Source organism: Canis lupus, chromosome 8, assembly GCF_003254725.2.
Source record: "Canis lupus dingo isolate Sandy chromosome 8, ASM325472v2, whole genome shotgun sequence".
Classification (NCBI taxonomy): domain Eukaryota; kingdom Metazoa; phylum Chordata; class Mammalia; order Carnivora; family Canidae; genus Canis; species Canis lupus.
In genome coordinates this window covers 43,452,662-43,474,537 of record NC_064250.1, presented here as the reverse complement: position 1 = coordinate 43,474,537, position 21,876 = coordinate 43,452,662, and the positions used below count along the sequence as shown (strand labels likewise).

General features: G+C 45.8%; 1 protein-coding gene and 1 long non-coding RNA gene across 3 annotated transcripts in view; one reads left to right on the top strand and one right to left on the bottom strand.

Annotated features, from left to right (window-relative positions):
- The window catches only part of SUSD6 (sushi domain containing 6), a 97,883-nt gene extending 87,648 nt beyond the window's left edge, over positions 1 to 10,235 (bottom strand). Inside the window, exon 1 of one of the 2 annotated variants that reach the window (XM_025444180.3) lies at positions 10,028 to 10,235. The gene's annotated coding sequence lies outside the window, so the exon portion shown is untranslated. Of the gene's footprint in view, positions 1 to 653; positions 738 to 10,027 lie in introns of those variants that run through there. The other variant, XM_025444182.3, reaches the window with a different exon arrangement.
- LOC118355568 (uncharacterized) lies at positions 9,431 to 18,910 on the top strand. Its single transcript, XR_004818284.2, has 2 exons — positions 9,431 to 9,706; positions 16,936 to 18,910. It is a non-coding gene; the product is annotated as an uncharacterized LOC118355568 (long non-coding RNA).
- Positions 18,911 to 21,876: the final 2,966 nt, after the last annotated feature.

Here is a 21,876-nt window from a genome sequence, read left to right as displayed (position 1 = left end):
CCTCAGGTGACTCCCAACCTCAGCCTAGAACCTGGACCAACACAGAGATAGCTACCCATAGAGGTAAAATATATGGGGTTAGGTACTTATTGGGAGGCTTATGTGTGCCAATATTGTATTAGATCCTTTGTTGTACCAGCAGGTTATAAAGCCACAGACAGATCAAGAGACAGCACAAGCCAACATTTACATCTGAAATTGACACTTGGGTGTCAAGCCACCCTGGTGGCTCAACGGTTTAGTGCCGCCTTCAGCCCAGGGCCTGATCCTGGGTGCCCGGGATCGAGTCCCACATCGGGCTCCCTGCATGGAGTCTGCTTCTCCCTCTGCCTGTGTCTCTGTCTCTCTCTCATGAATAAATAAATAAAATCTTAAAAAAAAATTGTTTTTTAATTGACACTTGGAGGAGATGGAAGAAAAAAACATATTCCCTAAAGAATTCACACTACTGATTCTATTTCCCTCCTCCCAATTTCTCACTGTGGAACCCACACCTGCTTTTCTTAATTAAAAAAAAAAAAAAAAAAGGTATTTCAGGGTCTGAAAACATTCCCACACTAAAAATTGATTGGTTAAATAAAGCCTATAAACAGGAAACTAAACTCCTAGATGGAGCTTACTCTGCAGGGAAAAGCAATTATTTGCTTTCTCACCTGGAAGGCCAAGAGGATTCTCCAAAAATACTTTTCCAGCCTACCTCTCTTCCAACTTGATTGCTGGATGGAGCACATATGTCACTGAAAAAGAGCAATTCCTTCAGAGTATCAAATTGAAAGTCTACTTTGCACAACAGATTCCTCCAATACTACCCTCAAGTAAATAACCCATGGGTATGCCCCTGGACTGTGAAGGCCATGAAGGCAAAAACTGTGTGTCCATTTTGTTCTTTATTTACAACCATATACCTAATCCAACCACAGGCATTCACTAAATACTTGCCAAAGAAATGACCAGATTTACTTCCTTTTGGTCTCTGCACTAACCATCTACCTGACTCCCACCAGCCTGGTTGGTCAGAGACCAACGAGATCATCAGCTTACAAACTATTATTATGACTAGAAGGTGCATGTAAAGGGGAAACAAAGATGGCCCAATGAACTATTATGAAACCCAGAGCCTGTTTTTCTTGCCATCCCGCTATGTAACAAACAAAATCCCCACAGGACTGAAACAAGGAGGTAGATGGCGTTCCCACAGCAGTTTCCACCTGGCTGTTGGATGAGAATCAAGGATTGATAAAGGTGTGGACTAGCTAACATACTACTATACTACTTGTTAATTCGCTAAAAATGTCTCGAGTGGGCCAACTGCAAAAGCACTACCCACTGAGCACAAAACTGCTCACTGGTTTTCCAAGGTAGAGAAAGCTAACATATATGACCTCAGCCCAAGAAGACTGGTTCCTTCTGGACTGATTAGTGACACAGAGATGAGTATTCACACTGCAGTTGTCAAAGGTTTTAGACTGCTAATGGGGTGGGGAACATCAACCCCCCCCAGACAGCATGTTTCCAATCATTAGCAAGTCCTACTACATCTAGGATGCCACCAGCACCTGTCACTGTCCCACCTGGGCAATGGGGACCCAAAGGGGAAAACGACTCAGAGAACACATCCTATTGGCCTAGAGCATGTGGTGTTTTATGAACCACAAGGAAGCACAATACAGAGATAAAATAGTTAAGCAGGCCCAGCCTAAGCACAATAGCACCCATTTTAACAACTGTTCTTCCTCAGAAGAACTGAATTTAAAGACTCATTCCTCTTTGTAATTTCACTATTAGGTTCAAAACCACAATCACAGAAAAGACACGAATTTGTTCCTAACAACACGAACCACACACTACCCTGGACTCCAATGCCTTTCCCTGAGACAAGCCCAAAGGAGAGAGATGTTGATCATACAGCAGTTAGAAAGAGCAACTAGACTAGGGATCCGGAGCCCTGGCTTCTCTCCTGGCCCTGTCACCACTCAGTGAAGTTGGCTCTGAGTATCCATTTCTCATTCCTCCTTGTGAGGAGATTGGAGGAGACCATCCCCAAAGTCCTATCCTTCCAACTCTAGCATGTAATAAGCCTAGAGTCCCTCTTGTCACATACTTGGTTTGCTGTCCATGAAGTTTTTGTAATATCTGTATATTATACTAAAAAATCTGAATCTTCAGATAAAAACTTTATCTTCCCATTCAGCCTTTTGAGACCCCTAACACTTGGGAATAGAATTTGCATTACCAAGTAAAGCACACTCCGAAACTCTAAAACTTTGTCAGGGAAGTTATATCAGCATTCATACACATTTACACACACACACAGGCAGGAACTTTCTGGAAGGAAATCCCTGGGCTTGGCTCCAGGTACAGCTGAAGGTAATACAGATACAGGAGAAGATAACTCAAGTTCTTAGTTTTTATCTGGCTTCTTGGACAAAAGGCATGTGCCTTGTGCCCCACATTTCTCTGGTGTGGAACCATCTTGATCCTCTAATAAAAAAATGAGGTGGCCTGTACAGGCATACTTTCAAGAGCTTCTGGTAGTGACCTAGGAGTCACTAACAAAGGAGGAGTAGAAGGAGTAAGAAAGGAGGAGAAGAAGAAGGAGTAAGAAAAGCAAGAGCAGCTACTGAGGGATCCCTGGGTGGCGCAGCAGTTTGGCGCCTGCCTTTGGTCCAGGGCGTGATCCTGGAGACCTGGGATCGAATCCCACATCGGGCTCCCGGTGCATGGAGCCTGCTTCTCCCTCTGCCTGTGTCTCTGCCTATCTCTCTCTCTCTCTCTCTCTCTCTCTGTGACTATCATAAATAAATAAGAAAATTAAAAAAAAATTAAAAAAAAAAAAAAAAGAGCAGCTACTGACCACGAATGTTAGTAGATCCACTTAGGACAAGGGCAAGAGGAGGCTCCGCATTATTTCAGTAATATGGCTGGTATGGTGTGAAACCAGCCAGGGGCAGATCGTGTAGAGGAAATGACACTCCCAGCAGTACCATCTGGTCCTCTTTGTGTCTGGCATGATCTATATTTTTAACCCCAGGTGCAACTAAGGTCCATGAGTAAAAGCCCTATAAAAGCTGTTCTGAAGAGCAGGCTTTCTCAGACCTACATTTAAACCACACTCAGGGTCCCTCTCCCTTCCCTCTACCTTGATGGTTGGCTCTCCATCCCAGCCTAGCAGATGCCTCTAAGCAGGTGCACGGAATGCTGGCATGGAATGTTTCATAAGAAAAGGAAAAGCTTCTGAGAACTATAAATTACATGTGATAAGGAAGGCTCTGTGGGGTTCATGATAAAGTTCACTCCATAAAACACAATGACGCGATTTAGAACTGAGGCTTCATGCTGAAAAAAAATTTTTTAAAGCAGCAGTACATGTGCACTGAATGTAGGCACTATTGCAATCTGTAAATTCCCACCACCTTTTAAAGTTCAGCACCAAAGATTTAGAAACAATGCTATTGTATTTTTACACACATAATTCTTCCTTTCATTTTTTTCTTTTTCCTAATTAGCAAAGAGTAGCATCTTTTCCTAATTCAGGGCAATAACCTCAATGACACAGAATCAAAAGTTTTTGCTATAACACTGTTTTTCCTCAAACTGCATAACCAAAATGTTAACTCCAAGGGAGAAATATAGATGCAGCTTTGAAAATATCTCCCTAAAAAAAAGAAAATATCTCCCTAAGAAATAAAAACATACGTCTACACAAAACTTTATACATGGGGATTCACAGCAACATTACTTATAATAATCAAAAAGAGAAATAATCCAAATGTCCATTAGCTGATGGATAAACAAAATGTGATATAACTATACAACAGATTATTTAGAAATAAAGTGGGATAAAGTACTAATACATGCTACATTATGGATAAACCTCAACAACATTATGCTAAGTGGGGATCCCTGGGTGGCGCAGCGGTTTGGCGCCTGCCTTTGGCCCAGGGCGCGATCCTGGAGACCCAGGATCGAATCCCACATCGGGCTCCCGGTGCATGGAGCCTGCTTCTCCCTCTGCCTGTGTCTCTGCCTCTCTCTCTCTCTGTAACTATCATAAATAAATAAAAATTTAAAAAAAAAAAAAAAAACATTATGCTAAGTGAAAGAAACCAACCTTATATTTTTATTTTTTTACATTTTTTAATTTAAATTCAATTTACCAACATACAGTAATAACACCCAATGCTCATCCCATCAAGTGTGCTCCTTGGTGCTCATCATTCAGCAACTTCTAAAGACCACATGTTGTGTGATTATGCTTATGTGAAATGTCCACATAGGTAAACTATAGAGAGTAGATTAGTGGTGCCTGTGGGCTACAGAGATTGTGAGGAACAGGGATTGACTACTAATGGAGTTTCTTTTGGGGGTGATGAAAATGTTCTAAAATTAGAATATGGCGATGGCTGTCAGCCACCACTGATCTAGTTGATGGAAATATCACAAAGCCATTAATAAATAATTATAAGCTATATGTCATTACAGAAAAATATGGTATGCTAAATGAAAAAAAATACAAAATTTAATGCAGGGATTTCCAACTGAAAGAAAGCAGAGAATAGATGGAAATGATGTTTGTGGTAGGATGGTAGAATCATGGTGATTTTTTTCTTCCCCCTATTTTCCAAGCTTTCTGTAATCTTGTCCCCAGTGTGTTAATTAAAAAAAAAAAAAAAAAAAAGTGGCCCCCAGTCTTCCCTCAGACAGCCTAGGCTACCACTTAAAATGCAAAATAAGCAAAATCACCTTGTTCTCTTTTTCAAGTTCCCTTTTTTAAACTTCCACCCACTTAGTTTACTGAGATCAACTGAGAAGAGCCCAAAGAAGGAAGAATGGGATAAACAGTCCTATCCCATTCCCAGAAGCCAATTTCATTTTACTGGCTTTGTGAGAAACTGAAGCCTAGTCTAGCCAAAAATCTAGCAGAGTGTCTACACAGAGGCCAACTCCATGCTCTGATCTTAAACTTCTGTGGGTGAAGGCAAGTCACTGCTGGCAGGAGGTTGGATTTGGAAAGATGAGACTTTCCCCCTCTGTAAGAAAGGATGGTAAGAAAGGAGAGGCTGGGAAAGTGCCCCTATTTATACCTCTTCTCCAAGGTTTTATGTCCAATCTCCAACTACAGCAGAAAAGAATCCTGAGTCATTGAATTTTTCAACACAAAAGATCCTCTTCTGAGTAATAAAGAATTACTCAGTCACCACCTCCGCTGTCTGCAAACCCCTGAGAACCTATTACTGTCATCGGGAACCCAGGCTAACTTTTCCTAAATAAAGCAATGGGGTGCTACCAAAAAAAAAAAGAAAAGAAAAGTATAACACTTGCACATGTGTGTGGGGAGAGGGGGCAGACATAGAGGGAGGGCACACCACTATCAGGTAATTATAAGAATCCACTAACACTGGCCACAGTAACAGGGAACTACATCTGTTTCTGCTTGAGAAAACGTTTCAATAATATCCTGTTTCTGGAATACTACATAAATTCTTGGCATGCAGCCTTCAGATGTTTCAAGGGTGCTATTTTTCTTTTCTGAGATATAAGGGCCCAGGAAGGAGAATATATCACAGGCAACACAGGAGCCTGTGAAACCTGTCCAGTTCTCACTACAATTGGGGAGTTTTCTGCTATTGCTATACCAGTACCTTCACAGAGACTCAAGTGTCCCCACACCCTGACAGAAGCCACAGGTGGCCTTTCACAGCTGAACTGACCCAGCTCAGCACCACTGGAGGTCTACCAGCAGAGTGGAGACTTCCACACTCAGGTTAAGAATCAGAGGATGAGAGTGCAAACAAGAGGAACCCTGCTGGTTTCTAGGCCAAAGGACTAAAAGAGAAAGAAAAAGGATACCATCACAGACACACGAGCACAAAGGAAACATCTACAGATGCCTGACAGGTTTTGCTGCTAAAACCTAAGCCTTATAAGAGGTATCTCTTTCCCCAGTGCCTCCACTTTGTCAAATAAAGGTTTTACACAAAGACACAAACTTACAAGCATCCAAGGGAACAATGGCTGTTGCCTTGAATCCCAGCCAGAGTGGGAGTGAACAGATCTTGATGCTCAAGGACAGTCACCCCAACGCTGTCCTGGAATTGCTTCATTGGTCTCAGATTCACAGCTGTTGCAGCTTTAAACACACAAACCCCCAGCCCCAAACCTCAAGCTGCAGCCTTCATTTCCACTGATGTGAAATAGCCCTCCCACATTACAGGCATCATTTCTCACTGCTCTAGTTTTCAAGTCTCCCGAAACGTGGCAACATAACTTAAGAATGTTAATTTTTTAAAATCATTCCACTAAATGAAATCTCACTATGGTAGGATGTGTGGGTGGCCCCTAGATTGAAGCCATCTTGAGGAGAAACCAGGAGCAAGAGTTTCTATTATCATATATACACTTGTCCCAGTGTCTTCCCTTAACCCACCTGTCCTAATACTCAACACTCAAGTCTGCATCTAAGCAATATCTGCTTCTAAATATTTAAAAAAAAAAAAAAAAAAAAGGGCACCAGGCTTCTTTCTCTATTTGTTCTTTCCCCTATCGCTTAAGGGAATGTCCCCAAAGCAGACTTCCTTACTGTCCAGGAAGAGAAAAGAGGGACAATGAATCCTGCTTTTTAACTTCAACTAGAAGATCACATGTTAATTCAGGAGCTCAGTAAAATGCTTCAAGGATGGCAATTATACAACCAGTACCAGTGGATCTGCTGACATTCAAGACTTCAAGTGGGCAGTGCAGGCCTATAAGTGGGCACTCCAGTCCTGCTGCCTCTTGGTACATGTGGAAGTAGGACAAACAGCACATGAGCTCTCTGGTCTTCTTCTCTGTCCACAGGCAGCTCTGCTTCTCCACACTTGTTTTAGTACAGAAATGAGGAAGCTTACATGACTCACTAATTTTTTAAAAGATATTGTAATTCTCTGAGCCCACAGCCAGACACCAGTACAGCTGACCCTTGAACCACACAGGTTTAAACTGCATGAGTCCACTTTCATGCAGATATTTTACAGTACAGTATTATAAATTTATTTTCTCTTTCTAGTGATTTTCTTAATAACATTTTCTTCTCTCTAGCATACTTTATAAGAATGCAGTATATAAAAAAAAAAAAAAAGAATGCAGTATATAATGCACATAAATATAAAATAAGTGTTAATAAACAATTTATGTTATCAGTGAGGCTTCCTGTCAACAGTAGGCTATTAGCAAAATTTAGGGGGAAATCAAAAGTTATACATGGATTTTTGACTGCATAGAGGTCAGTGCCTCTAACCCTGTGTTCTTTTAAGAGTCAACTGTAGTTACTTGGTGGTCAAAACAGCTAAGGATATGGGAAAAAAAAGTACACAAGGAAAGATGTAAAACATCAGGCAAGTTTTTATCTGGGCTATAGAAAAGCATGGAGGCATAGAGGGAGTGAAATAATGCTTAGTATACGGTATTAGTAGCAATAAACTTGAAATAAATTTTTACTTTTACTTTTTTAAGGAGCAAGTGAATTATTACCTTTGGAGGGTGCATATATGTATATGGAGTGGGAGGGCAGCTGTAGAAACTACCGCCCCAGCAACAGCGAAGGAGGAAATCCCCTGCCAGAAGATGCACCATTATATAAGAGCGCAAGTTCAGTCACCACATGATGGAGACCTGCCAGGAAACCAAAGTGCTGAGGTCTCCTCTCTGCCAGCCCCTATCTGTAACACCTAATTCTTCTCCTTTTTTCCGTTGCCTAAATTGTGGGCTTTGAGAAAGCAGGCCGCAGCAAATAAGCTGAACTGTGCCATTTGACACTGGGTTTGGTCTCAGGGTTTAAATACTTGACAGGGGAGGGGGCAGTTTACAGCCCTACTCTGAGCACCCAGCTCTGTCCCCATCTAGCTATAGGCGAGGATTTGTTTAATATGCCATTTCTACTACAGTATCCAAGTCATTCTGTGGACAGAAAGTCCTATCAGGCCTCATAATCAGTAGTGTCCTCCAATTTAACTCACTCGACGGAAAGAAGGTCCCTAAGCAGCACATGGTTACCACTTAAAATTAACATAAATCAAAATACACCAACTTAAAGGCTGTGAACTCTATGAGGACATGGTTATGCTATGTGTTACAGTATCCTCAATACCTCAAAACCTTACTGTGTATGCCATCTAAGCCTGGCATACATTCTGTATCACATAAATACTTGAGAATACTGAATGAAAAAATGAATAAACATATGAATATTGTGCACATACCATAAATGTGTACCTTGGAGAGTTATGGATGCTCCAGATCTGAGAAAGAGCTTGAGGAAGTAATGCTTTGAAAAGCTTCTAGAAAGACACCAGTTTCAATTTCACTAAATGGTAAGCAAATTAGAAGCTAACAGTATAATCTAGCAGTTAAAATGTGGGCTCTACCATGAGCTATTTTTGTGACCTTGGGCAAGTTATTTGTTTGATTTTGGTTTCAACTGAAAAAAAAGGGGGGGGGAGGATAACAATATCTACCACAAAAGTCTGTTATTAAATGAGACCAAGAAAGTAAAGTTCTTGGCACAAAACATGGTACACAGTCCTCCAGAACTGTTCCTATCATTTGCTATTACTGTTGCTTTAGTAAACACCTCCTTTACTGAGGGGGAGGCAGACCTACTCCTGCCCCTGCACCCAACCGAACTGTGAAAATTTTCATTTCTGGTTGAATATGCATCTAGCTAAAAAAAAAAAAGCAAAGCCGGGCAGCCCCGGTGGCGCAGCGGTTTAGCGCCGCCTGCAGCCTGGGGTGTGATCCTGGAGACCTGGAATCGAGTCCCGAGTCGGGCTCCCAGTATGGAGCCTGCTTCTCCCTCTGCCTGTGTCTCTGCCTCTCTGTGTGTGTGTCTCTATGAATAAATAAACAAAATCTTAAAAAAAAAAAAAAAAATGCAAAGCCCAGAATATTGAGAACTCAATGCCAAGAACATGTCTATACTAGCCTCCACTAGATGGTGACAATTTGGGTGTGGAATTCCCAAAACAGAAAAGGTGTGTGCATCCTTCATACATACATTTTAAACCAGAGGAACGAAAAGATCAAGAAAATGTGTTAGCCCCCCCCCCCCGCAAAGGATGCAAAGACACCCCTTCCTATCTCTGCAGATCTAGGAAGGGCGCAAACGCCCGCAGCTAAGTGAAGCAGGTAGTTTCACTGCACCTCGGTACAGAGCACACACAAACCCTGTTAGCAAGGGCAACAAAGCCCAGCGGGTCGCCTGCCCCCCGAGACCACATACAGCAGCGGGAGCTGCAGGATTAGGCCTCTTGGCCAAGGCATGGACCTCCACCTAACAGCCAAAGCCTTGATTTTGACGCCTTTTCCGTCTTGGGCCCCCCGTCCCCCACCCCCACCCCCACCCCATGCTAATCTCGTTACAGGTAACTTTCCACTTCAGCAGCCCGCAGCCACACTATGCGGGAGGGTCACACCTACACTATTCTTTGGAGTCCCTAAAAACCAGGAGTAGAAAAAAAAAAAAAAGAGCTAAACAGGAAGTGGTTTCGGGGAGTCTCAGCCCGGATAATAAAGTTTTTTTTTTTTTTTTAGGGTTAAAGAGCAGACGAGGCGCGCGGGGAGGGCTCCAGCAAGCTCCGACGCTCCCACACACGGACTCCCAGATTTCCTCGGAAAATCCACCGCCGCCCCGCAGGGCCCGCCGCCGGGGTCGGCCGGGAGGAAATAAGAGGTAGAGAGGGGGCCTCCGTGCAGCTTCTCTCCGGCGAGCCGCGGCCGGGAGCGCGACCCTGCACACGGCGGGCGAGGCCGGGCGGCCCCCCGCCCCCCCCCCCCCCCCCGGCGGCCCGCCGCCCCCAGCTCCCGGCCGCAGCCCGGCCGCCGCCGCTCCTCCCGCGGCCTCCGCACAGCCGCGCCGGCCGCCCTCCCGGCCCCGCGCGCCACCGGCGCGGTGACAGCGGGGAGCCTCCGGGCGGCCGGCCTGCCCCGCGCCCCTGACAGGCGGCCGGGCGCTCGGGTGACACAATGCCGGCCCGGTGCGCTGACAACTCACCCGGGGACGGCGCGGCGACCTCCGCGAGGGGGCTCCAAGCGTCCGCGCGCCGGGGTCCGCTCCGCCGCCTGCGCGCGCCCGCAGCCCTCTCGGCTCTCGGCGAGGCCCTGCGTGCCCTTGTCTGGCTGGCGCGGGCCGGAGCTGCGGGAGGAGGCGGCTCAGGAGAATGGAACGCGGCGGCGGCGGCGGCGGCTCCCGCGTCACTGGCCCAGCTGTACCGCGCGGGCGGGGGAGGACCGCGGAGGGGGAGGGGAAGGGGCGGGCGGGGGGCGGGGCCAGGCGCGCACGCAACAAGCGCCGGCGTCGCGCCGCGGGGACCGCCCCCTGGGAGGCCCCGCCGGCCGACGGCTGCCAGCACGCACGCGCCGCAGACCCGGCCGCACGCCCCGCGGGAGGCGAGCCCGGAGCGCGGCCGGCGGGGGGGGCGGGGGGACTCCTTAAAGGGACAGTCACGCCTACCGCGCTTGACCCGCTCGCGGGCGGTGGGTGGCACCGCCTCGGCCTGCGCCGCGTTTGCAGTGCGCTCTCCAGCTCTTTCACTAGTAGTATTTTGTGTATTTTCTCTTCCTTTGGATGTTATTTAGGTTATAGGATTACTATTATTTGCAGATAATTGGTTTGCTCTCCGTTTCGCGGGGCGCTTTCATGCACGTTGCCTTATTAGCTCTTGAGTCGACCTAGGGCCGACGCGGGTCATCATCCCCCTCTTCAGGGGTCCTTCCCAAAAGGTGTAGCGTTGATTACCAAGCTCGAAATTGCCCCGAGAGAGTGGGTGCGTGTAAAAATGCAGACTCGGGATCCCGCCTCCAGCCCTTCTGATTCAGGAAACCCGGGATGGGACTCAGGGATCTATTTTAAGAAGCATTCCGAAGTGATTTCTCAGCACCGAGATCTGTGTTGCGATCTCAGCACACCAAGGATCTGAAGGTTGCGAAAACTAGTTAAGAGCAAGGACTGGCAGAGTCGGGGCTAGGACCACGCCATACTCCTAACTTGATTTCCCATCCTGAGCCTTACCTCTTTGGGCTGTTTTCCAGCATGCACTATGCGAACAGTTTGTGCACTGTATTGCTACATCGTTTGTTGGTGATCTCACTGCAGCCCCGGGAGGGAAGTCCTCCGTTTGTGTGTTTACAGGGCTTGTGGCCCGTTTATGGCAGTGATGGTGACTTTTTACCTTTGTGCCCCTGGACCTTGTACAGTGCCTGTTCAGAGGTGCTCAATAAATGTTGCCAGAGGGCAGCCCGGGTGGCTCAGCGGTTTAGCACCGCCTTCAGCCCGGGGTGTGATCCTGGAGACCCAGGACTGAGTCCCACATTGGGCTCCCTGCATGGAGCCTGCTTCTCCCTCTGCCTCTCTCTCTCTCTCTCTCTTTCTGTCTCTCATGAATAAATAAAATATTTTTAAAAATTAAAAAAATAAATGTTGCCAGAGCTCCTACTTGGGAAACAGTGCAGGAGTTTGCGGTTGGACCCACAGACTTCAGCCTCCTGCAGCTTAGGTCAGGCAGGCCCCTCCTCCCAGATAGATACACTTTGGACAGGATACTCCCCCTCAGGGCCTCTCACCTAACCTAGTTCTAGTAGGTTCTCTGGGAAAATGCTGTGAATTAACAGGGCGTGTCCTTGAGGTAGCTCAAGCCAGACCAGCAGAATGTCCCTCCCCACCCCATGCACAGGCACCCATCCCCAAGAGACTCCTACCCCTCTGGGCCCCACAAAACCTGTGGCTGTAGCTACCTTTTCCATTTGTCTGTCCTTGCTCTGCCTTCTTTCTTCCTTGTCTTCCTGCTGGGCATCCCTTCCTTCCTGCTCATTTCAGCTCCCTACTGGGGCTGCAGCTGCCCAGACCACCAGGGGGTTGAAAAGCAAGTATTGGGTCTGCCTGGATCTGCTACAGAGCTCAGAAACCCTGTGTGGGCTGCAGGAACACCCCAGGCATGCCCAAGGCCCAGGAAGGAGACAAGGAAAGGGTGGGGGAAGAATCAGAGAAGACAAGTGGAGAGAAGAAAAGGTGGGCAGATTACGTACAAAGGGAACTTGGCTGTAATGAAATAAGGCTGAGCATCAGAGCTCCTGGCTTTGTACTGCAGTCAGTCTGACCACTAACCACCTCAGTGACCTCATGCAAGACCCACAGCCTCTCACACAGTAAAATGGCTTCTGAGACTCTTTGTAGATCTGTAACTCACTTCCTAAAATTCCTCCCCTGCCCCACCCCCCACCCCCTGCCCAGTGTCCACAGAATCAAATCAAACTCCCAAGCAAGGGCTGTGTCCAGTGCTCCATGGCCTGTCCCAAGTCCTCTCCATCCTTCCACACACCTCACATACTACCTGCGTACCTGTAACATGCCACATACTTTCACATCTCAGAGTTTGTGCCCATATTTCCCTGTGCTGGAACATCCTCCCCACTTACCCTTTGCAGACTTTCCAGAGCTCTCCTTCCTTTCTGTGGCATTTTGGATAAACCTCAGTTTAGCTTGTATTTCCACCTGCTTTATATTGCAGGATCAGGGGTGAGTCTTTTCTCCCTTTGTAAATGCTGGCTCCCCAGCCTCTCCTCTCCCATTTCCCTGCTGCCTGAGATTCCACTGGCCTCCTATAGAACTGAGCAAAAGGCTGTTTACATTCATTCTGCTATGGTTCTTGTCTGCAACACTAGGTTGTTATTACCTGGCCTAGGTTAACATTTTTATATCATTGAAAATATAATTCTTAAAATGAGGGTTACGAATAATTTGGACTTTGAGATTTTAATGTGGGAAGAACCATTTTTTAAATTAAAAAATTGTTTTAAATTTTTGTTTTTTTTAAATTTGACAGCTTTATTGAGACCTAGTGCACATACCATACAATTCACAATTTAAACATATAATTATATATTTAAAGTATATAGTTCAATGGGTTTTAGTGTATTTACAGAGTTGTGCAACCATTACCACAATCAACATTTTCATGATCCCAAAAAGAAACTCTATACCCATTAGCAGTCACTCCTCCACCCCTGCCCACAACCAATAAGCTACTTTCTTTCTCCATAGATTTGCCCATTCCAGACATTTTGTATAAATAGAATCATATGATAACATGGTCTTCAGAATTAATTTTTTGTATCTTACACCTATCATAATGGCTTTGAAGGCCAGGGCTAATTTTTTATTTTCATTTATTTATCTAGACCCTACCTGTTCTAAAAGGACTTATATTGGCTCTTAGAGCTGGTGGTATTCCTGGGTCCTTCCAGATTTCCAATACAAATCTTAATACTCTAAGCCTAGGTATTGAAGATGGCTTGGAGTTGGACCAAGGTTCGTGCTGAGTAGTCAATCATCACAGTTTGTCTGGGGCTGAGGGAGTCCCTGGGACTTGGGACCTCTGGTGCTAAAACTAGGAGAGTCCTGGCAAACAGACAAGTTGGTCACTCCTGTGATATGAGTCAGAGGGCATGGTTTTCTTTCTCCCTATTCTAGGAATCTAACTAGTAGCTTCCACTTCACCACTGAAAGGGCAGGAAGTAAAGGAGAGAAAAGGTTGGGAATTCGTACTTGGTATCTGTGTTACTATTGTTATGTTTAACAGCAGGAATGACAGCTACTATTTATTGAACACCTACTGTGTGCTTGGTACTTGGCAGAGACAACTTTATACATGTAGCCACGAATTTTGACAACTATCCTCCAAATTAAGTATCATTATCACCATTTTACACATGAGGAAAGTCTCACAGAGATTTTTTTTTAAGATTTTATTTATTTATTCATTATAGACATAGAGAGACAGAGACACAGACAGAAAGAGAAGCAGGCTCCATGCAGGGAGCCTGACATGGGACTCCATCCCGGGTCTCCAGGATCGCGCCCTGGACCAAAGACAGGTGCCAAACCACTGAGCCACCCAGGGATCCCCTCACAGAGATTTTGTAACATCAAAAACTAAATGGGGCCCCTGAGTGGCGCAGTTGGTTGAGCATCCAACTCTTGGTTTGCACTCAGGTCTTGATCTTGGGGTTGTGAGATAGAGCCTCGCTTTGGGCTCCACACTCAGTGTGAAGTCTGCTTGAGTTCCCTCTCCCTCTGCCCAACTCCCTCTGAAATAAATAAATCTTAAAAAAACAACAACAACAAAAAACCCCTACAAAGTATGTATGTTGTAAAACAAGAATTCATTCTTGTTTTTGTTCCAAAAGTTATACTTTTCCAAATACATCATATGGCCCTTCCTACCCCCAATAAAAATAACAAATGATGACACAAATTGCTATTATATATTTCTTGATCTTTTTGAAAGTGCTTTCTTGCATACCAGCTCATGTTATCTGCACAACATCCCCATAAAATGAGACATTATTAAACCCCTGTTTTGACCTATAATGAAATTGAGACACTGAAGCAGGTTACCAGCTTATCTGACCATGGGTTTCTTGTTTTTTGTTTGTTTGTTTGTTTCTAAAGATTTTATTTATTTATTCATGAGAGACACAAGAGAGAGGCAGAGACATAGGCAGAGGGAGAAGTAGGTTCCCTACAGGGAACCTGATGCAGGACTCAATCTCAGGACCCTGGGATCACCATCTGAGCTGAAGGCAGAGGCTCAACCACTGATCCACCCAGGTGCCCCAGGGTTTCTTGTTTTGATTCAAGATTCCTTGGGCAGCCTTCAAAGCCCTGTGACAGTAAATAAGTAAACCCACCCGACCCCAGATGTATTCAAGCCATCTTCACTACAGAAAGAGTTCAAGATGGGTGGGCCAGGCAGGGTTGAACCAGCAGGATTGAGGGGCAGTTACCACCCTAGGGAGGAAGATGCTGAACTCAGGTGGCTGGTCATCTGAATATGCAGGCCCACGCCATTCATCGGATATTCAGGAGCCTATGACTTCTGACACGTCAGGAACCTGTGAGAGCCAGGCTCGGTGACCCAGGCCCTGTTGGCCACTAGTCAGGGGGCTTTGCAGAGGTCAGAGGCCAAAGCAGGGCTACTTAGACTATGATTCCCTGCCCTGGAAAAAGGGACACTTACCTGATTCAGCGTGTACCTAATGCTGCCCACTTAGTAAGTACGTCTATGAGTATAAGAGAGTGACAGTGACCCGTCCTGCTTTTCCGAAACACTGACAAGTCTTTGATATTTTTATCTCTGACACAGACCAGGTAAACTGGATCAAAGTGTTGGCCCCGTTTTACACTCAGGCAAAAGCCAAGGTAGCAAAGAGCGTCCACTCCCTCTGTCTTCAGAGGATAACTGTCCAGATCCCACCTCAACAGGTTCCAGTCACTCTGTTTCCCTGTTCTACTTTCTGCCCTTTGCCCCAGGGCTGGGCAGTGGCTGATGGTGTCAACTAGCTGGGAAGAAGGAAGGCACTGGGGGCAGCTCAAGGCCTGAGCCTTTGTTTTTTTTTTTTGTTTTTTTTTTTTAATTTTTTTTTTTTTTTTATTTATGATAGTTACAGAGAGAGAGAGAGAGGCAGAGACACAGGCAGAGGGAGAAGCAGGCTCCATGCACCGGGAGCCCGATGTGGGATTCCATCCTGGGTCTCCAGGATCGCGCCCTGGGCCAAAGGCAGGCGCCAAACCGCTGCGCCACCCAGGGATCCCGGCCTGAGCCTTTGCAGACACAAACTCCACCCACATGGCTTCTGGTCATTTGACACTGCATTCCTTTGATGACTTTCTTCCACGAGGCTTCCCTGGCAGTTCATTTTCAGGTGACTTAATGGTGGATTGGTTCTGCTAGCTCTGAGCTGCAGGGGGATGGAGAAATGGAGGGATCCCCTCCATCAGAGTGTCTGAAGAGGCAGAGGCTGGGCTGGGAAGTTCTGGCGGTCACTGGCAGCCAATTCACATCAGAATGTGAATGGCACTATGCTAATGGCTTTACATACATGATTTCATGTCATCCTTGCAGAAAACCTGTAAAGTAGGTATTAATACTATTATCTCCATTTTACAGATTAGGAACCTGAGGTGCAGACAGGTAAAGATAAGGTCAAGGCCATAGTTACTAAGTATCAAAGGCCTGCCTACCTCTTAGGAAGTACAATCACAATTTGCACTGCAAAAGACAAATGTGATTTTTAAAGGGGTACCACTGTGGGTTACCTGCAGTGCTGGAACCTGCTCATACTATCCTTAAGAACCAACTATAAAATTGCCAGGGTTTTTGTGAGCTGGCTGTTAAACATGGGCTTTATTCAAAATTAAATTATATATGTAAAATTAAATAAATTGGGGAGCCTGGGTGGCTCAGCGGTTTAGTGTCGCCTGCAGCCCAGGGCCTGATCCTGGAGACCTGGGATCAAGTCCCACGTCAGGCTCCCTGCATGGAGCCTGCTTCTCCCTCTGCCTGTGTCTCTGCCTCATGAATAAATAAGTAAAATCTTTAAAAAATTAAATTAATTATATTTTAAGTAATAAATACTCAAAACTTACCACTTCCCAATTATTTTACTGTATTTATCTTCATCCAATAATGTTTCCAAATTTATTTACAACTATTATATATGTATGATGGGAATGCTGTATATTATGCTACTTAGCATCTCTTCCCAACTCCACGTTCAATAACACCTCATCGGTAGCTTGAAATCAGACATAGTTAAGAGTTTTTTTACATCACACAAATTAGCAACTGCTACAAATCAGACCCCACTCCTAGAACAAGTTGTTAAACATTTACCAGCCCTGTATCTGCAGAAACCACCGTGTGGGAATACAGAATCCAACGTAGGTGGCCCAGGGCTAGTACACACTTACCGGCAAAGCCAGTAGGGAGGGGGAGGGGAGGGAGCATGTGGGGTACCTCAAGGAGACAGCCAGACCCCAGTGTGTCATTCCATCTGCCTCCACTGACATGCACTATGAATATTTCTTTTTTCTTTCTTTCTTTTTTAAATTTCCCCTGGTAGAGCTGGACCTCCAGTTACCAAGGGAGAAGAAGGGGCAGGAATCTGAAAAGAAGCCCATCTGGAAGAAGGGGACGCCAATCCCAAGTCCTTTGTGAATGCCTGACCTCTAGTGATGGGAGTGAGAATGCAGGCTTCTGCTTTTTGTAACCTCATGACAAGATTCTCTTCCTCCACAAAGCAAAACATCCCCCCCACTCCACCCAGAGCTCCCTACCACCGGGTACAGGACAATCCGTGTAGAACAAATGGAATATGGACAGAAGCACCTGCTTCAAACAAGAGGGTTTCAATTACTCCCTCAGAACCTATGCCTCCTTTGGATAGCAGTGTTATATAGCACCCCCTTACTCCCAGGAAATGAAAATCACGGATAACATAATCTGCCTACACATATAACTGTAAAAACTAGATGCATACACATGTGCACCAAAAGACATCAACATGAATGTTCACAGCACCTTATGCACAACAGCAAAAAGCTAGAAACAACTCCAAAGTCCACTTACAGTAGAACGGATAAATACATGGTATTAAAGCTGTACAGTGGAATACCACGCAGCCGCAAGAAAGAACAAAGTTCCAATTCACACAGGACATTGACGACATTGACGAATCTCACAAATATGATTCTGATTGAAAGAACCTAGACACAAAAAAGTATACACCATATGATTCTATTTATATAAAGTTCAAAGATGGGAAATTGTGCAGGAAGGCAGCAGGAGGGGACTCCCAGGCACATGGATTGCCTGAGGATCTTGTTAAGATACAGATTCCAATTTATGGGTCTGGGATGAGAACCCGAGAGCCTACATTTCAAACAACCCACCAGGGCTGCTTACTCTGTTGGTCTAGAACCATACCTGGAGATTCCAGTTTATGCTTTCTCAGCGGTGGCATTATTTATATTTTGGACCAGATAATTCCTTGTCATGGAGGACTGTCCTGTACATTGTAGGATATTGGGCAGGATCCCTAACCTCTACCCACTGGATGAGAGGAGTAGCCCCCTAACCATGACAACAGCAACAAAAATGCCTCCAGATATTGCATGTGTCTCCTGGGAGAATTGACCTCAGTTGAGATCCACTGCTCTAGAATCTACAAGAACTCTTAAAATGTAACAGTTTATATGTTTATGGGGTTAACTGGAATATAGAGAAGCTTCAAGTGCTGAGGCAGAGCAGACCATGTAATTTGTGAGGCCCAGTGCAAAATAAAAATATGGGTGCTCTTGAACAAAGAGCACGGAAAAAGTGCTGCCAAAAGCACTAAACCACAAAGCTTTTGCCTTTAGAAATACTTTATCACTTTTAAACTAATAGTGATAACAGTGATATATTACATATAACAACATAAACTCGCAAATCATAAAACATTATTTGGGGTGTTATTATGCTGTAAATAATAATACTTTATTAATGTTTGATCTAGAATAATCCTAAGAATTTTCTGGCTTGCTTTTCTGTAAAATCATTTATTAGGTCATCAAAATGTATAATTTTAGAAACTTTATTTTCAATCACTGTAGTTGAGAATGATGTTAGTTGCTCTTGGCAAACGCAAGATCGCAAATAATTTTCAATAATTTTTAATTCTGAGAAAGAATCTTCTGCTTATGTAACCATTACTGAAGCTGTTAAGAGTATTTTATGGGTTGTGACAACACTAGATGGCATTTCTGATATATTATCTCAAAATATAAAATTCAGTGCATTTAGAGCTGACAATTCTTAGGGAACATTTTTTCTAAGCAGATTTAATTCTTGATACAAATCAGTTTCATGCAGGTCTGAATTTGATCTTAAATGTAAGTTTGCACAATGGCTTCATAATGTTCCCGCTAACATTTCCTGTAACTTGTGGAGGTCATACAAGAAACCGAAAGTGGCTTCGTCTGTTGTGTATAATTTAAATCACCTACTTAGGCGCCCTTTCATTGTCTCTTCAATTACAAGGAAAGATTAATTTTGAACTTGTCTTGCTTGTTTATAACTGGTTTAGCTGAAGCTTCATGCAAATATAGTGTTCTCCAGTTAATGGGACGACCTTTAAATCTTATTTCTCTTTCTAGGTCTGTGAATCTTTGCTCTGCAATTTTGCAGCAATTTTCAAAATTGTAAATTCTAAACTCCTTGACGAATTCTAACAACTTGCTGATAGGCTCTATTGCAATGTCTATGTATGTGCTCTAATTTTGTAATAATTTACTGACAAAGTTGACTGGCTGGATGCCAGCAACCCTTGTCCAGGAGCTCAGATCCTGGAGTTAATATTAGTATCTATGCTGCAAGGATGGGCTACAGGGATGCAAACGGGCCACCCACCCGGGTCCTTGCCCTGTGGTAGAGCTCCTTCTTCCTCCTGCAGTTATTACTGCTGCTGCTGTCACTGCCACCAGTCTGGGCACAGGGCTGGCCTGGCCACCTCAGGGCCCAATGGTGTTCCAGACTGTCCCAGGACAGTATTTGCGTGAGCAGGGCCACGAGGCCCACTGTCTGCCCTGCTATGTGTTGTCACCAGATACCTTACCTCATGCATGCTCCATTGAACCACTGGATTTGACTTACAAAACACTTACCTATTTTGAAGATAAAATTATTAAGAATTTTAAGATTGAGACAGAAGAAAAGCATTAAATCAAGTCAGGGTCCTTCTGAGCACAGGTTGTTGTTCAATCACACAGTGGTACCCCCAAGAAGCTGGCCCTGCATGGGGTAGTGACAGGCAGTGCAAGAGATGGGGCTTAGTGAGAACAATTTACCAGGAGAATCCCTGGGCCTCTCAGAGGCAGCAGAAAGGCAAATGGAAAGGGGAGCTGAGCTAGAAGATTCTGAGGGCAATTGTGGTGTGGCACTGAGTTTAGAATCAACATAGGCCTCCCTCGGCATGGCTCCAGTTCCATGGGGGCAGGCTGTTGTGCACCCTGGTGGGGACAGGGGTGCCTGGAGAGAGCAGATCCCAGGGGACTGCTGGTGCCCACAGTTTCTTAGGGAGTCTACCCTCCGACTTCAGGGCCCCCTCCTATCACTGCTAAGTGTACTCCCTGCACTCTCTCTCTTTGCTGCTCCCGCTCCAATGTTTTTCCTCCTCTCCCTTCTCTGCCCCCTTTGCAAATTTGTCTGGGGCAGGCCCAGATCTTCCTCGGTGGTAAGAAATACTTCCAGAGAAAGATTAATTTCAGAGCAGCTAGAAAGATGAAAGCTTCTCCCAAAAACTAAGAACAAATGGGAAAAAAAAACACGACAAAAAGGAGACTGGCCTCAAAATGCAGATACCTTTTGAAGGCTTCAGTGAAATCCAAGCCTCCAGCCTCTCAACAGCTTGCAGGGAATGTCGCCCAACTTCTGAAGTAACCGCCCAAGAACAAGCCCTGGTCTTGAGCTGAGATGAGCAATGACAGCAGAGAATTTGCTTCACTGATGGAACATCCTGGCCCCAGACACGCATTGTCAGGGATGACTCCGGGGCTGTGACTGTGGCTTCTGATAAATTACATGTGTGCACAAGTTCCTGGGAAAAGAGTGGATTCACATTCAGGACAACCCTGTGAGGCAGGGATTATTAGCCAGCTTTAGTGATGGGAAACAGGGGCTCAGAAGTCAGGGCACTAGCTCAGAGCCCCCCAGCTGATAGGCGTCAGAGCCAGGATTCAAACCCGGGTCTGCCCGACTGCAAATCCAGCATTCCTTTCCAACACTGTGGGAGGACGTGTCTCTGCTCCGATGCTGCCCTTCAGCAAAATCAGTAAAGGGCAGCTTTCACCATGTATTTTCTCCCTTTTTTTTTTTTTAAGATTTTATTTATTTATTTATTTGAGAGAGAGGGAGAGAGAGCATGAGTTGGGGACGGGGGAGCAGAGGCAGGAGAAGCAGGCTCCTCGTTGAGCAGGAAGCCACATGTGAGGCTCGATCTCAGGACCCCAGGATCATGATTTGAGCCTAAGGCACATGCTTAACCAACTGAGCCACCCAGGCGCCCCAGGGGTCTTTTTCAAACCCCCTGATTTGCTCTCTTCTTTGCCCTGACTCAGCGACCCAGTGCTACACTCTGGCAGTGGTGGTATGACAGGCACGGGAACTTGCCCATGGCAAGACCTGTCCTCCAGCTGGCACACCTCTCTGGTCCCTCAAGACACCTAATCCGAAAGGGGGTGAGCTGCTGGGCTGTCTCAGCTGCTGGGCTTTGTGTACAAAAGCGTGGTTTTTGGATTTGGTGCCTAGGTTAGTTCTATCGTTTTGGGTTTTTTCCCCAAAGCCCGACTCCTTTGCAAATTTCAGGCATTAAGTTGTTCCCATGTTTAAAATGGGGCAGCTGAGCACAGAGCTGGGGGAGGGAAGACTATCCATTGAGTGTCGAGTGGGCGAGGTGTCAGGGAAATGTTCACAGGAACACTTGTTCTGTGCCCTTTTCTTTCCATCTAAAATGACTCACTGCAATTTCAGTCTCTCGGGCACCCAGCGGGCTCCCCAGGGGCCCCTGACAGCTGACCCTCGCTCGGCCTCTCCATCAGTGCAGTGTGTCCAGGTCTTTGTTCGAGAGTTCTGCGGGCTATCCAAAGCCCAGTCCAAGCCTGCTGGCCGCCCAGCTCTCTGAATGCTGGCGAGCCACAGGCAACATCTGCTCCAGAGGCTTAATCCAGCATTTGGAAGGGCTCCCTTCCGAAATCTCTGGCCTGGCACCACTCCCAGCCCCAGTCAGCAAAGAGCTGCAGCATTTATGTGGCTTTTCCAGTAATGGCTTTGTATGGTCTAGGGAGCAGCTTTGATGTCCCGCGGAGCCAGGAAGGGCTGAGGATGGAGGGAGGCGGAGGCAGAGGCAGAGAGCTGAGGAGACGGGAAGGCCTGCATCCACTCGCTCAGGCTCCAGACCTTCCACCCAGCACCTGAAGGCTCCAGGAGACCACAGATGTGACTTAACATATTTCAAATTCAACTTTGA